We start from the raw sequence: 17,182 nt of genomic DNA on the forward strand, positions 1-17,182 counted from the left end.
CTCTTCTTGGATCACATGCACTTATGATTGGAACTCTAGCAAGCATCACAACTACTAAAGATCATTAAAGTGAAACCCAACCATAGCATTAAAGTATCAAGTCCCCTTTATCCCATACGCCACAACGCCCTTACTCGAGTTTATGCTTCTGTCACTCAAGCAACCCACTATAAGCGAATCATGAACATATTGTAACACCCTACAGCGGGAATCCCTCACGCTTGCGCGACACAGAGGGCACAATAGGACAACAGCATAACCACAATCAAATTAGACCAATCATAGCAATTCATCAATCACCGAAAGGACAACGAAAATCTACTCAGACATAATAGGATGGCAACACATCATTGGATAATAATATGAAGCATAAAGCACCATGTTCAAGTAGAGGGTACAACAAGTTGTGGGAAAGTGGGCTGTTGAATATAGAGGGGGGAAGGTGATGGAGATGTTGGTGAAGATGAAGGAGGTGTTGGTGTAGATCGCGGTGATGATGATGGCCCCCAGCGGCATTCCGGCGCCACCGGAAGCGAGGGGGAGAGAGCCCCCCTTCTTCTTCTTTCTTGACCTTCTCCCTAGATGGGAGAAGGGTTCCCCTCTGGTCCATGGTCTCCATGGTGTAGGAGGGGAGAGAGCCCCTCTGAGATTGGATCTGTCTCTCTGTCTCTATCTCTGTTTCTGCGTTCCCCGATTCTGCCCTTTCACCGTTTCTTATATTCCCGGAGATCCATAACCCCTATTGGATTGAAACCTTCGCCACGATTTTTTTCCCGAAAATTAGGTTTCTTGCGGCCAAAGAAGAGCAGCAACCGCCTTACGGGGTGCCCACGAGGGTCAGGGGCGCGCCCCCTGCCTCGTGGCCCCCTCGGGCACCATCTCGCACTGATTCTTTTTCCCAAATATCACAAATATTCCAAAAATATTCTCCGTCCGTTTTTATCTCATTTGGACTTCGTTTGATACGGGGTTTCTATGAAACATAAAACATGCAACAAACAGGAACTGGCACTGGGCACTGGATCAATATGTTAGTCCCAAAAATAGTATAAAAAGTTGCCAAAAATATATGAAAGTTGAATAATATTGTCATGAACAACCAAAAATTATAGATATGACAGAGACATATCAGTCGCCTGCCTCGCCGGCGACTTGCCGTCCCCGGAGTGCATGACTCTAGGAGGAGACCCCAGACTAAAAGGAGGTCAGGAGCCGCTCGCCCAACAGCGTCACCGCTGCCCGGGCGCACCGCCATGCCTACCTTCCCATTCCGTTCAGGGCTCAGGTGTGCAGCACCCACTAAGCCAACCCTATTTATCCTGAGATACATTCCCAACACTCAGCAGACACTCCTCATCACCATTTTCTAATTGATTCATTACTCATTAGGCAGGACTGTCATTAGGGTTTGTTGTGTGCTCAGTGCTACCTACACTTAATGGTGCAGATGTATTTCGGTAATCTTTAGTACATGTAAAGTTCACAGGGTTTTCAAAATTCCGTCCCTAGGAACAGACACTAGTCATTTTGGATTGTTGGTCATAGTGACATTGACCCAGATTACTACTACAAGCCAGGTTTGTTGACAATTTTACTTGTCTTTCTTACTCATTCGATATAATATCCAATTATTCACGTCTATTTGTTGCAAACAATAAGTGCTAGGAGAACTTCTTGATTCAGATTTTGGATGGTCTCTTACTACAATTACAAATATGCATACTTGTCCTAGTAAGCTCACAAGTAAATGATTGATTCACTACATCTATGCTTGCCTTGTCATATTTGTTGTCAATATTCTTTTAGCGCGGACCACCCTGTTTCTAAATACTGGAACCGTAGACATGAGTGAATAGTATTTCTCTATGTGATCTCTTCCATCATGTGTGGGCAACAAACACTGCATTGTATAGAAAGAAAGTGTCATTTCCAGCTTTTACGTAGGCTTCGATGTTTTACATGGAATACAATCTGCCTACTTGCTTTGTGTCGCACTACCAACACTCCACCCTTGAAGCTAAACATTATGCCAGTCATAATTCCTTAGTTTATTTGTTCAAATACGAATTTCATATGATTCTAATGTTCCTACTTCAGTTTTGAAATGTGTGTCTGCCTGTTATAGAGACATAAGGGGTTTGTATTTCTGTGTGTGATCTGGTCAGCACTGTTGGGAGGTGAACTTTGCATATGCAAGGGTTTATAGGGAGAAACTCTGCGAGTTGAATCTGCAATGCATTCCATAGATAATCTGACTACTTTTTATGTTTTCATGAATCTCAGATTCTGAACAGCATCATAATGATTATGAGCTTGCACGCATAAAAAGAATAAAGCAGAACAATGCCATGGCTGCCAAACTTGGCATTAAGGGACTGAAATCAAGTCTGGAGCAATGCAATGCAAATGCTCTCCACCTATAGATTCATGCTCAGAATATGATCCTAATAGTGATTCTGAGCTAGAGGGAGACCTAAGTCAATGTAGCTCCCTAGTGGAGGAGTCAGAGGAAGTTGCCCTATCTTATTCACCCATCAAGGTGCTTGCTCTAACTTTCCAAGGTTATATTGGTCGCACGTATCTTGCAACTGATGCTTTGCATTGCTTCTACTTTGTTGAACTGCCATTAGCTTAGTTTACACATCGTGTATGTGAATACACCCTGCCTATCCATTTTCAGTACATATTCCATCTGTCATCATACCATATTTATCCATTGAAATGTTGTTCTTGTGTATAAGACGTTCAAAAGGAAGTGGGCGATTGCTGATTGTGGAGGAGCACAAGCAAAGTATTTGGAAAAGGTAGTGGCACCTGATAAATCAAATAGCCCATTAGGTGTAGTTGCAATATCACCTGACCCATGAAACACCCCAACTCTAGCAGACTCTAGCCCTACTACACTGGTCATTTCTGATGCCCCAACTCAGCAGACCCCTAACTGCAGCAAACAGTATGATTATGCCAGTTCACATAGCACCAGCTCTACCATGTAAAACCCCCATTCCAGCAAAGAGTACACCAAATCCAGTTGCCAAATCCCTTTTCGAACCAGAGATAGCCCAATTGCAGCAAATAGGACCCCTGTTCCATTTCTTCCCAGTTTAGAAGACGAAGCTTATATTGTTGTTAGGAACTTTGTGCACATCTTTCCTTCATGGAAAGATTATACTGCAGACACAGAACAATTTCCAGTCTTCCTCCGCAACTTATGCGTAAGTAATGTACTAATGTTATTCATGGTCATTACTGCATATGTTTCTGCTGACAAAAGACATAAGATTTCATTCTTTTAAATAGGCGAGGACCAAAATGGATTGTGAAGACGAGCAAGGGTTGGTTGCACTTTTCAAGCACTCGTTGATGAAGGATCGTTCCTACCTGAGGCAAGCGCACTTCGATGGCAAGCCTCTAAACAAAATTTTTGTAAAGTCTCCGGTGCTACATTTATCCGATGGTGACTAGAATAATCTTGTCACACAATGGTCTCAGCTGCAGCGTAAGGTACTGTCTATGATATCACATCACAATTTGAACTACATTTCTGCATTTGCCTTAACGTCTCACTTGTACGAAAACTGTTAGCAGAAGAACATTCATTCTCAAGGGACCACAGAATCTTGCAACTATACTACACACTGCATTGCTCTTGTGAGTACCTCTTGCCCTATATGACCATACTTACTTTCATAGCTGCTTGATTATGTAGCATCACTGCACATGTTAGCCTCGTTATCGTCCATTTGGTGGACATTATAAGATCTGTATGGACTCTTACATAAATTTAGAATCAACCCAATGCTTTTGAAGTGGTTTAGCTCTGCAGTCCTCTTGTAAGGATTGAACGTTGTCTATCACTGTACTTACATTAACAGCTACTCCCTCCGTCCCATAATATAAGAACGTTTCATACAGTACACTAGTGTTCAAAACACTCTTGTATTATGGGAAGAGGGATTGGTTCATTGTGTAGCATTCTGCATCTTATCTCCCTCGCCCACCATTTACTAAAAAGATGAGATCTATATTTAATCTTACCAAAAAGTAGAATACACAGACAATGCCAGTGCAGAAGTGTAGCCCATTGCTCTTGTCAGTACATTTTGTCCTATAACGCTTGTACTTCCAGGGATTGGTAGTTGATTATGTACCATCAATCTGCATCTTATCTTCATTATCCTCTATCCCTTCCAGTATTGTCATATCTATAATTACTCTCTACAAAATGTAGAGTACAGGCAATGCTTATGAAGAAGATTTTGTGCTGAAATTCTTGAGTTATCCTTCCCTTGACATGGAGAAGGGCATTATAAAGTCGGTGTTAACTATTAATGTAAGTCAGTCCTTCTAAAGCCTTTATCCTCAATAGTTGTTTAATTTGCTCATACTCCCTATCTTTTACTGCTGTTTAGTTTGCTGTTTCTACCAAAATGCATTTTCGCAAGAACCATAAGTTCTAAGTTTTACTTTTAAAACCAAATTCCTTATTCATACCATGCACATTACTCAATACTCCCTATATGTATGCTTGTTTTTGTGGATATATAATCCAGTGTGTGGTGAAGCAGCCCATGTTTGCACCTTGTCATCTCTTGTTTTATCTTACTAATGTGGTTGATGATATGAACAACATGCCATGCACATTAACCAAAATAGATACAATGATTTTCTTTGCCCTTCATCTATGCTTGTTATGTTGACATGGTAATCCAGTAGTGTGGTGAAGATCCCCGCATTATGAATAATGCCAAATTATGCTATTGATATTTTGAACTTACTCTTTATTTTCTAATTTGAAATTGGATGGAATTGACAGCACAGTTATTATCTTTGTTTATACACGTGCAAAACCTGTCATCTCTCTGCTTTGTTTCAGGGTGATATGCCTGATGGCATGCACAAGTCTGCTGAAGGCTGTGAGACAAACCCAACATATATTGCAGCAAAGAAGGCAAAACATCTTGAAGATAGCGAGACAACCCCAAAGTCTTGTCTTCATGCAGTGTTGAAGTTACTTGAGACTAGAAGTCAGACAAGCTCACAGAATTCATTGTCTGAATCAGTTCGACTTCTTCAGTCCCAAGTTCTAGCACAAAGGCATTCTGCAACTCAACTTCGACTTGAAGTCCTATCTCTTAGAAAGATTGCGGAGAACACCAATGAGAACATCATCCCTAAAAAGCTACACCTGGAAGCTATGACCGACATGCTAGGCTAGTCTCATAGCCTTACTCAGCGGCTTGCGCAGCAGTTCCCGCGCAAGGCTAACCTTTCTTGAACTGTCTTTGAAGTGGTCTCGGTTCAGTATTATTTTGTTACGCTGCAATGGTGCCTAGTTTTTGTAATCTGCTTCTTCATTGCACTTTATGATCACTGGTGGCGAACTTCGATGCCCAGTGAATGTAATATACCATAAATCCTTTATTGTATAGTGTAGGTTTATTCTTAGTTACTATGTCGTAATTTCTTTATTGTATAGAGTATGTTTGTTCTTAATTCCTACTAGTTACTGCCATCATTTGCTATTTGAAAAAAAAACTGATGTAGTCGACCGGGCCAAAACATTCGCCTCTAACGGGCCTGGTTTTAGCGGGCCACAATTGGGTTGGCCTGCATCTTTCTTGGGCCTGAATGATTGGGGCCTTCACACTTTGCGCCAGGCCCACAACTTACACCGGCCTATATTTTAGTTGGGCCTTTTGTGGACCCAGTGCTTAGTTTGGCCCAGGTAGCGTTGGGCCATTAACAGGCTGAATATTGTATTGGCCTGTTATGGACTAGATGAAACCATGGGCCTTTAGCAGGCCGAAATGCATGTTGGGCCTCAATTTTCACTAGTCGCCGACGGGCCTTCAGTAGGCTGAAATGTAAACCGGGCCTTTTTGGGCCCAGTTATATCACGGGCCGTTACCAGGCTGAAACATATCTCGGGCCTTAGTTGGCCCACTGATATCATGGGCCTTTAAGAGGCCGAAAGCTTAGTACAGGCATCAACGGGCCGAATTATGCGACAGACCTTTAACAGGCGCAAAGTCACGTTGGGCTTAACTGTTGCCACCTTTATCATGGGCCGTTAGTGGGCTCGATGTCCTGTCGGACCATATATGGCCCATGGGCAGCACGTGCCATTCCCAGGCCGAAAGTCACACCGGGCTGAAATGGGCCCATGTCTACATCAGACCTCTAACAGGCCGAAAGTCACTAGGCTGTAATTGGGCCCAAATATTCGGTGAACAATTAACGGGCCAGATCTGGCTTTGGCCGTAAATGGGCCCAAATATTTGGCAAACAATTAATGGGCCAGATCTAGCTTCGGGTCGTAAATGGGCCTTTAATAAGTAGGCCGTTATTGGGCTGGTCCACTAGTACCTGAGTATGTACTACGGGCCTTTGACTAGGCCGGCCTTTTTAACCTATATGGGCCTCTGTTGGGCCCAGCCATGTGTCGATGTATCATAGGCATGTCTCCTCCAATGGACGAGCGACATCTGGCCCACGACGAGCTGAGAGGTGTTCCCTTCGACCAATTAGAATTTTACACGCGAAAATTTCCCATTGGTCCCGGCTGTTAACGGGTTATCGCATCCAAAACCGTACACGATAGCTTAACGACGTTCCATTACGGTGGATGCCACGTGTCGGTCACCCTTGACGAAAGCACTTCTATGACGCGTGATTTATCATCATGGAAGTGTACACTTCCGTGATGATAATTTTGGTAATGTCATGGAACACTTCTACGACAGCACAGGTATGACTATCTTGATTCTGTCATAAAATCATCATGGATGTACATGCATGACATAAAACGTGACCTACTGTGACAAACACGTATCATCATGAAAGTATATTTTTTTGTAGTGTTGCAAGTAGAAATTTAACAATCTTACCCAGGCATGGTCTTGAAGATTGGGACATGAGTTCCCGTTGAGTCGCCAGAGGAGGAATGAGATGTTCCCTGGAAATTTGAGTCGGAAGGATTAAGAGGTTGTCGAAAAAGACCTGCCTTGGGATAAGCTAAGTCGGAAATTGATGAAACCTCTGGACGACGCTTGTGAGGAGCTGGTGTGTTTGGTAAGCCGGAGGAGAGAATCCCGCCTCCGCTATTCCGGGTTGTGCAGCGAGCTTCATGTTGTTGTTTCTTCAAAATAAAGTCGAGATCCAAATAAGCTAGAGGATGAGAAAACCTTACATTCCGGCTGGCTTGTCGAGTTTTCTCTTTCGGCAGAGGTTCTGAGTCAGAGGAAAGAACAATTACCTCTTCATCGTCTGCACGGCTGGCCTTCGTGTCATCCTGATAATGATCATTGTCAATGAGATGTACAAACAATGAGCCAAGAGAGTCAAGTTCTACCTCCGAATCATTATCATCATCGTCATCCAAGTGTAATAACTCAAAGGGGTTGGCCTTCTTCTTGGCAGGATATTTAGTAGCCTTGGTCTTTGTCCGAGTCTTCTTGGACGGTTTGTCTTGTAGTTTCTTCTTCCAAAAAGGAGAATCGACCTGTGGAAGTTAAAATGATTGTGAGAAGGCAGTTTTCAAATGAGTAGCTGAACGAATCAGGGGTTTGTTGTCAAAACTTATAGCTGGCGGCTTGTTAAGAGTGCAGAAAGGATTCAGTCCGGCTTTGCTGCAATTTGCCAAACTCTTGTTCAGCAGAGTCTTGGTCATATCATTGAAATCATCATCGGTCAACTGATTCTGGCAGTGGTGTTGTGGATCTTTTAAGTCACCGGTGTATTTGCACATTAAGCCGGGTCGGCGTCTTAAGGGAAGAACTCTCTAGGCGACCCAACACCGAACTAGAACAATTCTGGTCAAGCCGTTGGCCATTAAGGCTCGGATCTTTGAAAAGACAATCATATATTTCTTCCGTTCTACTATGCTGACGCGGTCTGGAAGAGGATGCCTGTTGCTAAGTCGGGTGGCACGATAACCCGGTAGAGGCTTTTCCCCTTCTGTAGAAGTGTCTTGGCAATAAAACCAAGTTCGGTTCCAGTCTTTGGGATGACTGGGTAGTCTGGTGGCTGGTAAGGTGGCTTCTTTCCATCTTTGAATTGAAATGCCACCTAATTCTAGACCGGGGCCGTGTGTGAACTCAGCTTACCGGTTCAAGTAATAAAATTCTCTAAATAGTTCTACAGTGGGCTCCTGTTGAAGATACACCTTGCAGAACACTTGAAAGTTACAAATGTTTGAAACAGAATTTGGCCCAATATCTTGAGGATGGAGCTGGAAAAAGTGTAGCATGTCGCAGAAGAATTTTGAACCGGGCGGGGTGAACCCCCGGATCATATGATCAGTAAAAACAATTACTTCGCCCTCCTTGGGCTCAGGAGGATTTTCAGTGCCGGGGACCCTCCAGTGGATGACATTTTTGTTGGGTAAGATGCATGTCTGAACGAACTCGTTTAACTCCTCCCCGGTAACCCGCGAAGCTACCTAGTTGCATGAAGTGATAGTCTTAGTCATTGTTGAGGATGAAGGTCTGAAAAGGAAATATTGCCGGTTTAATACTATGTTGTTAAGCCTGCTATTGGTTCAAAGGTAAGAGCATAAATATGCAATGTGTTAATCCGAACGATAGCGTTGAGTATGCAGAAATATCTATTGGCGGCTTAAGAGGGGACTAATGGTATATGGTAGGTTATGGTTTATAGGTTAAGTCGCCCAAACAACTGCTAGTTTTCAGATCTATAAGTGAAGGATTGCTAAGTGTTGGATAAACAGATTTCACAGATTGGTATTATAATTTTGGATCTACAACAGTTCACGAAATGAGGAAAATTCTAAACCTAAGGTGGCAGCAGTAGAGACGTTCATGTGCTTAGGTGAGATCTTCTATGGAGGAGAGGTATGCAGATATTAAAAACGAGTGTTAAATTGCTACCACACAAGTTTGGTACCATGTTGAGATCAAAAGCTACCCGATCTAGAGGAGAAGACAAAGACCGGCGAAGAACACCGATGAACTTGAGCAAACCCTAATGGAGATCTTCTATGAGAAAAGAGGAGAGCTTACTGGGGCTGATGGACAGTAAAGGTGTGTCGCGGTGCTCTGGTTCATTCAGGTCGATGCAGCGGCCGGTGTCGAGGCAGCTCGCGAGGTCGACGACGGCGGAGCTCGGGCGCGTGTGGTGTTGCGAGAAAGAAGACAAAGACGAGGAGACAACGGAAAAATGAAGAGGACCCTTGTCCCTATTTATAAGGTAGTGGATAAATGGCATGTGTAGGAACCGTGGAGGCCGAAAATGGTTATGTGGCAGCATGGACGCATCGATTTTTGGGAGGTTCATTAAATATTAAGATATACTGAGATGTTTTGGGCCTCGTGCGAGATTAATACAAGATGACATCATGGCGGTTCAATGCAATTCTGTGAGCTAACGTCATGGCGGGTTATAAGATTTCATAAATGTTTATGATGAAGGATTTTTATAAGTCAAGTACTGAAGATTGATATGAACAAGTTCAAATCAACCTGGGCCTAGTGTTGGGGATATGACTATTGGGTATGACCCGCCTAGGAGGGGCCGGGTCATAGCGATGGCGACTCAAGGATGAAGATGGCGGGTTATGAAGCAAGCCTATTGAAGGCCCAAGACCTAGAGGCGATTTGAGGCCCAAGAGGATAAACCGCCATATATGTAACTTGTATTGTAAGGCAGGTTTAGTTAGTCACCGAGCCGGACATGTTGTGTATTAGCCGACCGGGACTCTGTAAGCCGCCGGGCATCAACCTGTGTATATAAAGGGGTGACCCGGCGGCGGGTTAAGGACATGAAATAACACATCAAGAACTAGGTCAAGCATATTCGCTCCCTCGTAATCAAAACCCAAGCAATACAACCTAAAGCAGGAGTAGGCTTTTACCTCATTGAGAGGGGCCAAACCTGGGTAAAAACTCTCTGTGTCCTTTGTCCCGTTTAACCCCTTCAAGCTAACTTAGAGGCGATAGCTCCACACCTAAGTTTGCTAGGGCATCTGTTGTGACAATTCCACGACAATTACTCCACCCAACGACCACTATCCAACATGCATCGAGAGTATTAAGTTCATAAAAAACGGAGTAACGCCTTAAGCAAGATGACATGATGTAGAGAAAGTAAATCTAACCAATATGAATAAACCTCGTCGTTTCCCCTTAATTGCAACAATACAAATACGTGTTTTGTCCCCTTCTATGACTAGGATATAGAGCACCACAGGATTGAACCCATTGCAAAGCACCTATCCCATTGCAAGATAAATCAATCTAGTTGGCCAAACCAAATGGACAGATCAGAGAGAACTAAAAAGATATAATAATCATGCATAAAATAATTCCAAGAAGACTCAATTAATATTCTTGAATAATCTGATCATAAACCCACAATTCATCGGATCCCAACAAACACACCGCAAAAGAATATTACATCGAATAGATCTCCAAGAACATGGAGGAGAACATTGTATTGAAGATCAAAGAGAGAGAAGAAGCCATCTAGCTACTAATTATGGACCCGTAGGTTTGTGGTAAACTACTCACACATCATCGACAGAGCAGCAAAGTTGATGTAGAAGACCTCCGTGATTGATTCCCCCTCTGGTGGAGTATCGGAAAAGGCCTCCAAATGGGATAACGAAAGAACAGAAACTTGCGGCGGCGAAAAAAGTATTTTGGGTGGCTATCTATTGGTTTCACGATTTTACATAATTTATAGAGGTGGAATTAGGTCAGATGGAGCCACGAGGGGACCACAAGGCATCAGGGCGCGCCTACCCCCCTAGGCGCTCCCCGTTGCCTTGCCATCTCCTCATTTGCCTTGTGGTCTCCTCCTGGAGCTTCTAGGGTCTCTCTTGTCCAGAAAAAATCGTCAAAAAGATTCGTAGCGTTTAGACTTCATTTGGTACTGAATTCACGGAAAACCAAAAACAGGCAAAAAACATCAGTTGGTACTTGGCACTAGGTTAATAGGTTAGTCCCAAAATATGATATACAATTGCATATAAAACATCCAAGATTGATACTATAATAGCATGGAACAGTAAAAAAATTATAGATAATCATTCACGTATAGGAAATGAGCAATTACAATAACATTAACTTTGTATAACTTTTATACCTTTATTGGTAGAACTGCTCTTCTTATTCGCCAAGTACGACTTGTAGTTGCGCTTCCAGTGTCCTTTTTTGTTTGCAGTAGAAACATTAGTCTCCTTAGTGGCACCGCCCTTGTTCCTCTTCTGATACGTGGTCTTACCGGTGCCTGTAGACTTCTTCTTGGATTTGCCCTTCTCACTACTAGGAAAAGGCCTGCTAGTGGCTCACCAGTTTTGCATACTAATGGAGCACTACTGGTGCGCCACTAGCACCACACCATTAGAATTAAATACTAATGGTGCACCCCTGGTGCGCCATTAGTATCTGGTATACTAATGGCGCACCATGCAGTGAGCCATTAATATAGCCCACCGTGCATCATTAGTATTCCTCCCAGGGGGCCATATGTACCCATGTGCTTTGGCATACTAATGGCGCACTAGGGTGTGGTGCGCCATTAGTGTCCTTTCTGCAGTGCGCCATTAGTGTGCTGAGTGGTGCGCCATTAGTATGAATATTAGGGATTATTATTTTTCTTTTCTGATATTTGCACAGGTTACAAAACATGTTACTGCACATAATATAGAGAGCACAACATATAAACAGCAGATTTATCGAATACAATAGAAGATTAGTCTCCGAATACAATTCATCATATTAGTCTCCAAATTTCAAATACCGAACAAAGTTATAACATTACAAGTCTCGAAACCAGGAGTAGCGAGTTTGTCTTCACATTACAAGTCATTATTGATCATCTAAACTACCATCACATAGAAGAGAGTTGCGGTCATCATGATGAGCATAATCGCGATGAAACTGGTCTTCATCTGGTTCCTCCAACGCTCCCTCCTCTCTCCCGCTAGATACCGCACGTATCTAACTTCGGCCTCCGCCCTAGTGGTGTACCCTTTGTAACTGTTACCACTAAAACAGTGAACCTGTCTTCGACACTCTTCCCAGTCGTCGTAGACTCCGGGAACCTTACCCTTGTACACGACATACGACGACATCTCTATGCACTAGCCAAACAAAACGCTAGTAGCAATTCACAGAGATATACAAGTTCATTAAAGTTTAATATTACAACTATAACAGCATGATTCATGGTCCTACTAATAAATAGCATTGATTACATATAAGTTGAACGGCTGACCAAATGAAAGAGACATACAAGTTCATTAAAGTTTAATATTACAACATGAGCCAATCGACATTTCAGATAGCATCACTACTTTCGACTCGACTCAGGGGACCGGAGCATGGATGAAGCCGCCGTCTTTCGTGATGGTCATGAAATTGTGGGCATTGTCAGCCTGCATTTGTAGTGTTGTTTCAATCTCACTGTTGGATAGTTGAGATCTGAGGTAGAACTGCCCCAAGGTATGAAGGACATCTTGATGGATGATGTCCGCAAACTCCGACTGGATGCGAAAGAATTCTTGTCTGATGTCCGCGTCCTGGATTGCCGACAAGCTAGTGTCCCATTATTTGAGATTATCTGGTAGCAAAAGGTCATTATGGTCCCGTACAATCTCCCGCATGTGATGGAGGGCGTAGTAGGCATCCTTCTGACCGCCAGGCGGCTGCTTGACGCAGGGGAACATCGTATTGTGGGTGAACACGTGCTTGTCGTACCTACGAACTGGCCTCTTGAAGGTGCCTCCAGTTCTGGCATAGCCGGGGAGAGCATCATCAAGAACTTTCTTCATATTTGTGTAGTCTATCTTCGACTCACGGTCTGGGTCAAAATACGTGGCCAAGGAATATTTCGGGCTTAAGAGGATGAGTGTGCAATGTGTGTCACTGCACAAAACACGGAATGTTAGAAAAAAATGATCGAAATCTAAGAAATCATATGTTACAGGGCGGTGAGGGGATGACTTACTCGGGAAAGTAAGGCACGAGGAAGTTATCCTTATCTGGGTTTGCCAGAATGACGCCATCGAGGTGTGAACTCGCGACTTGCCAGTCCCCAGCGCTGCCCAAGATCTTGGCACGCATGTAGAAGGGGTCGACTATCACGATGTCCGGGGTCTTGTCTCGAATGATCCGCATCTCCATACTCAACGAAAACAACCGAACGAAGGTGTAGTGTAGCGGATGAAGGTTAAACATAGAAAAGATGTCATCAAACTGCAGGACGATCGTACCCCCGATGGTGCTATCCACAAAGCCCTTGCCCTCTAGCACCTTGGCCACGAAAACCGGGTATGCCACATCATTTTGGGAGAGACACCGCTTCTCCAAAGAAAGAACACTGTCATGCAGACTTCGCATAGCACCGGTTGCAGCATTGAGCATATTTGTTGGTAGCATCGCCCTACCCGCCACATGCACTCTCCTCGAGATATCCTTAGGTGAAGGTGACCTGTCCTGAGCATGGATCGTACTCGGTGTCGGCTGGCTCGCACCGGCGCCCTTGTTAGTCTTTCGTTTCCGTCCCTTCTTCTTGATCTGCTGTAATGGGATCGAGTTCTGCTCACAGACCGCCTTCTTGAGCGTGTTGGGGCTGATATTATTTCGCACCTCGGCTATCTGAGGCTCGGTGAAGGCGGCAGCTGGAGGCGTCTCCTGAGAACTGAACGCCAGACGACACTTGTTGCAATTAGGTTTCTCCGCGGTACCAGCTAGATCGCCGTCGTCTTTTTCAGGGTTGGGTTCTTGAGAAGGAGGCCCACAGAATTCATCACCGTACCCATGTTCGGCAAAGTACTTATCGACGTTGGTAAATGTACCGTCATCGTTGTCGTCGTCGTCTGGATCCTGTGCCATATGCATGTCGGGATCTTGTGCCATAGGGATGTCCGGCATGTCCGGTAGCGTTGCAGCGTTCTTGCCATGGCTTGGCGCCGGCACGACTAGAGGTCTTGTCTGTGGGGTGTTATCCCCCGCCCCCAAACGAATCTAGCTCTTCGGCCAAAGCAGGGGCCAGCTTACGCAGGCGCTGAGGGTCATCTCATCATCTTCGTCGGTCCTAGCGGGTCGAATCGGAGGTAACAACTCGTCGCAGCCTGGCAGCACCCGAACCAGTTCAACCCTATGCACTGTGGGTGGCATCGGATTACTGTGGAACACGGGGTTACCAGGTTGAACGATTCTGCCCTTGGCGACATCGATCAACTCGCCGCCCACGAAGTGCAGGAGAGTGCATGGAACGTCGGCGGCGCCCTGCAAAAACATGTAGGGCGTCAGGGATGCCCAGTCAAAGGCAAGGAGATGAAGTCATCGGCCGAGAGGCTTAGTTACCGTGATGCCGTTGAGCTCGGCTAATGTCGAGGCACCGCCAATAGTGGGCGTGTAACTGGCGGAGGGGCCACTTGCTGGCGAGGTGCCGGCCGGCGTACACCCGCCAGGTGCATTAAGCTCCAATGCCTGTGTCGGCGCCGGAGACACGAATACCGCCTCCGCCGGAGACACCAATGGCGCCGCCTGCGCGTTGTGCGAGTTGCTGGCCGTGAAGTTGGGAATCGGGGGTGGCCCCTATTGGCCGCCCGCAATCCACGTCGTCAGCCCCTGAATCAAGGTAGGCACCATGGCGGTGAGCGTTGCTCCCCGTTGTTGCACTTGCTCTTAGATAATCTCCGGAATCCGCGCCACTTGTGCCTTGAGTTCTTAAACCTCGCGCGACTGGCTTTCCGAGCTGGTCTTTCTCTCCTTTCGCCCACCAGCGGTATAGTATGATGACCATTTTGTGGACAAGCCTTTGCCGGCCACACGACCAGCTAAAGACGGCTTACTGAGCTTATCCTTGTTTTTCATTACGTTCAACACCCTATTTAGAGTGTTGTCCCAAGCAGGGGAGTTCTGAGACGACCCCACGCTACTGCTTTCAGTCTGCTGCGGAAGGAATGTGAACCATTTAGAAATTTGGCTTCATTAATTAGAATGCAACCATATGGAGCTAATTACGCGGGGGTGTATTCCTTACCAGAAGAAGCTCAAGCGCCTTGGTCTTCAGATCCGTGGTAAGCTCCTTTGTTACCGGGTCCTCCATGTACCGGGCCCTGACAAAGTTCCTGGTTTGCTTGTCACAGTATTTCTCGAAACGGGGCGGTAGGCCTTGCTCGGCACGCTCCTCCTTGCCCCATATAGGCTCCGCCACTCGGTAACTGCCGAGAGATGACGTCAAAAAAGTTGCATAGGCCAAATAGCATTTCACGGACGTGCGCGTCCATGATCCCACGGATTGCAACTGGAAGTATCTACGTCATCAGCACGTGACAGTCGTGAGACTTCATCCTGCTGAACTTCTGATTCGCTAGGTCTAGGTATCTGCTTATCTTCCCCGCGTAACTATAAGGAAGTTTTACTCCTATGAGGCAGGTAAAAAACTAATCGATCTCATCCTGACTTAGAGTGAAGCACGCGGGAGGGAAGTCATCTCCAGTCTTCTTGGCCTTTTTGCCTTTGTGACGACTTTCCGAGTCCTGCTTCGCCTCATCGTCATCATCATTAGCGTGAAGCTCCTCCCTGATGCCCATTGATTTCAAGTCTGCCCTTGCTTTCGGCCCATCTTTCGTCCTCTCTGGCATGTTGAGCAGGGTACCAAGCAGACTCTCGCACACGTTCTTTGTGATATGCATGACATCAAGGCTGTGAGGCACACGGTGGATCTTCCAGTACGGCAAGTCCCAGAAAACAGACCTCGTTTCCCATACCTTCAGCAGCGGCTCTGGTGCCTTTCGCTTCTTTCCTGGCTCTGGCACCTTTTCCTTCTTTCCCGGCAGTGGGCAATCTTTCCAATTTTTCAACAGCTCGTCTATTTCCTCGCCGCTCCTCGTAAGCGGGCGTCTTCGGGGTTCGGTTTCACCATCAAACAGATCCTTGTGTTTCCTCCATGTGTCATCATCGCGAAGCCACCTTCGATGTCCCATGAGCACGGTTTTCAAAGATCCGGGATCTCTGTCTAGCTGGTGATACGTTGTGTCATCCATGCACCTAACGCATCCAGAAAATTCGTGGACCACCTGCCCCGTGACATATCCGTAACCGAGATAGTCGTGCACCGTCGTGAGCAGTGCAGCTCTCATAGGGAAATATTCTTTCTCTGTGGCGTCCCACGTATTGGCTAGCATTTTCCATAGCGTGTCTAGCTCCTCTTTCAGCAGCCCCAGATACAGATTGATGTCGTTCCCTGGTTGTTTCGGCCCTTCAATTAGCATACTCATGTGAATGTACTTCCTCTTCGTGCACAACCAGGGGGGAAGGTTGTACATCCACACAAACACAGGCCAGGTGCTATGTGTGCTTCTCTGGCTGCCAAACGGATTGACTCCATCGGTGCTCGCGCCCAGCATGATGTTCCTTGGATCCTTCCCAAATTCCGGGTTTTCGAAGTTCAACGCTTACCACTGGCTCCCATCCCTAGGGTGACTCAGCATCTTGTCTTTTTTATTTATCTCTGGATCATTTGCGTCATCTTCTCGCTTCTTCTCCTCCCTATCCGTGTGCCAACGCAGGAGCTTTGCTACCTTAGGGTCCACGAAATACCGCTGCAGACGAGGAGTGATCGGAAAGTACCACACCACTTTTCGAGGAGCTTTCTTCCTCTTCTTGTATCGAGTGACGCCGCACACTCGACATATGGTAGACTTTGCGTGCTCGTCCTGATAAATGATGCAATTGTTCATGCACACATGGTATTTCACGTGCGGTAAATCCAAAGGACACATGATTTTCTTTGCCTCCTCAAAACTGGTCGGGCACTTGTTCCCCTTGGGAAGACGTTCACGCCAGAATGACATGTTCTCGTCGAAGCATGCGTCGGTCATTTTGTGTTTTACCTTCATCTCCAAAGCCATGAGCGTTACTTTCAGGCGGGTATCCTCGGGCCTGCATCCTTCATACAATGGAGTAATCACGTCTATCTCTAGTTGATCCAGCTTGGCTTTCTCTCGGGCGGCAGCTCTTGCGTTATCCGTCTGCTTGAGAAGCAACTCTTGAATATGAGGGTCCTGCACCCAGCCCATCGATGGTCCATTGTCGTCTGCTCCGGCATCTTCATCTTCATGATCATGCCCTTTGTTTGCTCCCGCATCTTCCTCATCATCATGTCCGGCATCTTCTACATGATGACTGTGTACAGCATCACCGTC

The sequence above is a fragment of the Triticum aestivum genome, chromosome 5B (genome assembly GCF_018294505.1).
Source record: "Triticum aestivum cultivar Chinese Spring chromosome 5B, IWGSC CS RefSeq v2.1, whole genome shotgun sequence".
NCBI lineage: Eukaryota > Viridiplantae > Streptophyta > Magnoliopsida > Poales > Poaceae > Triticum > Triticum aestivum.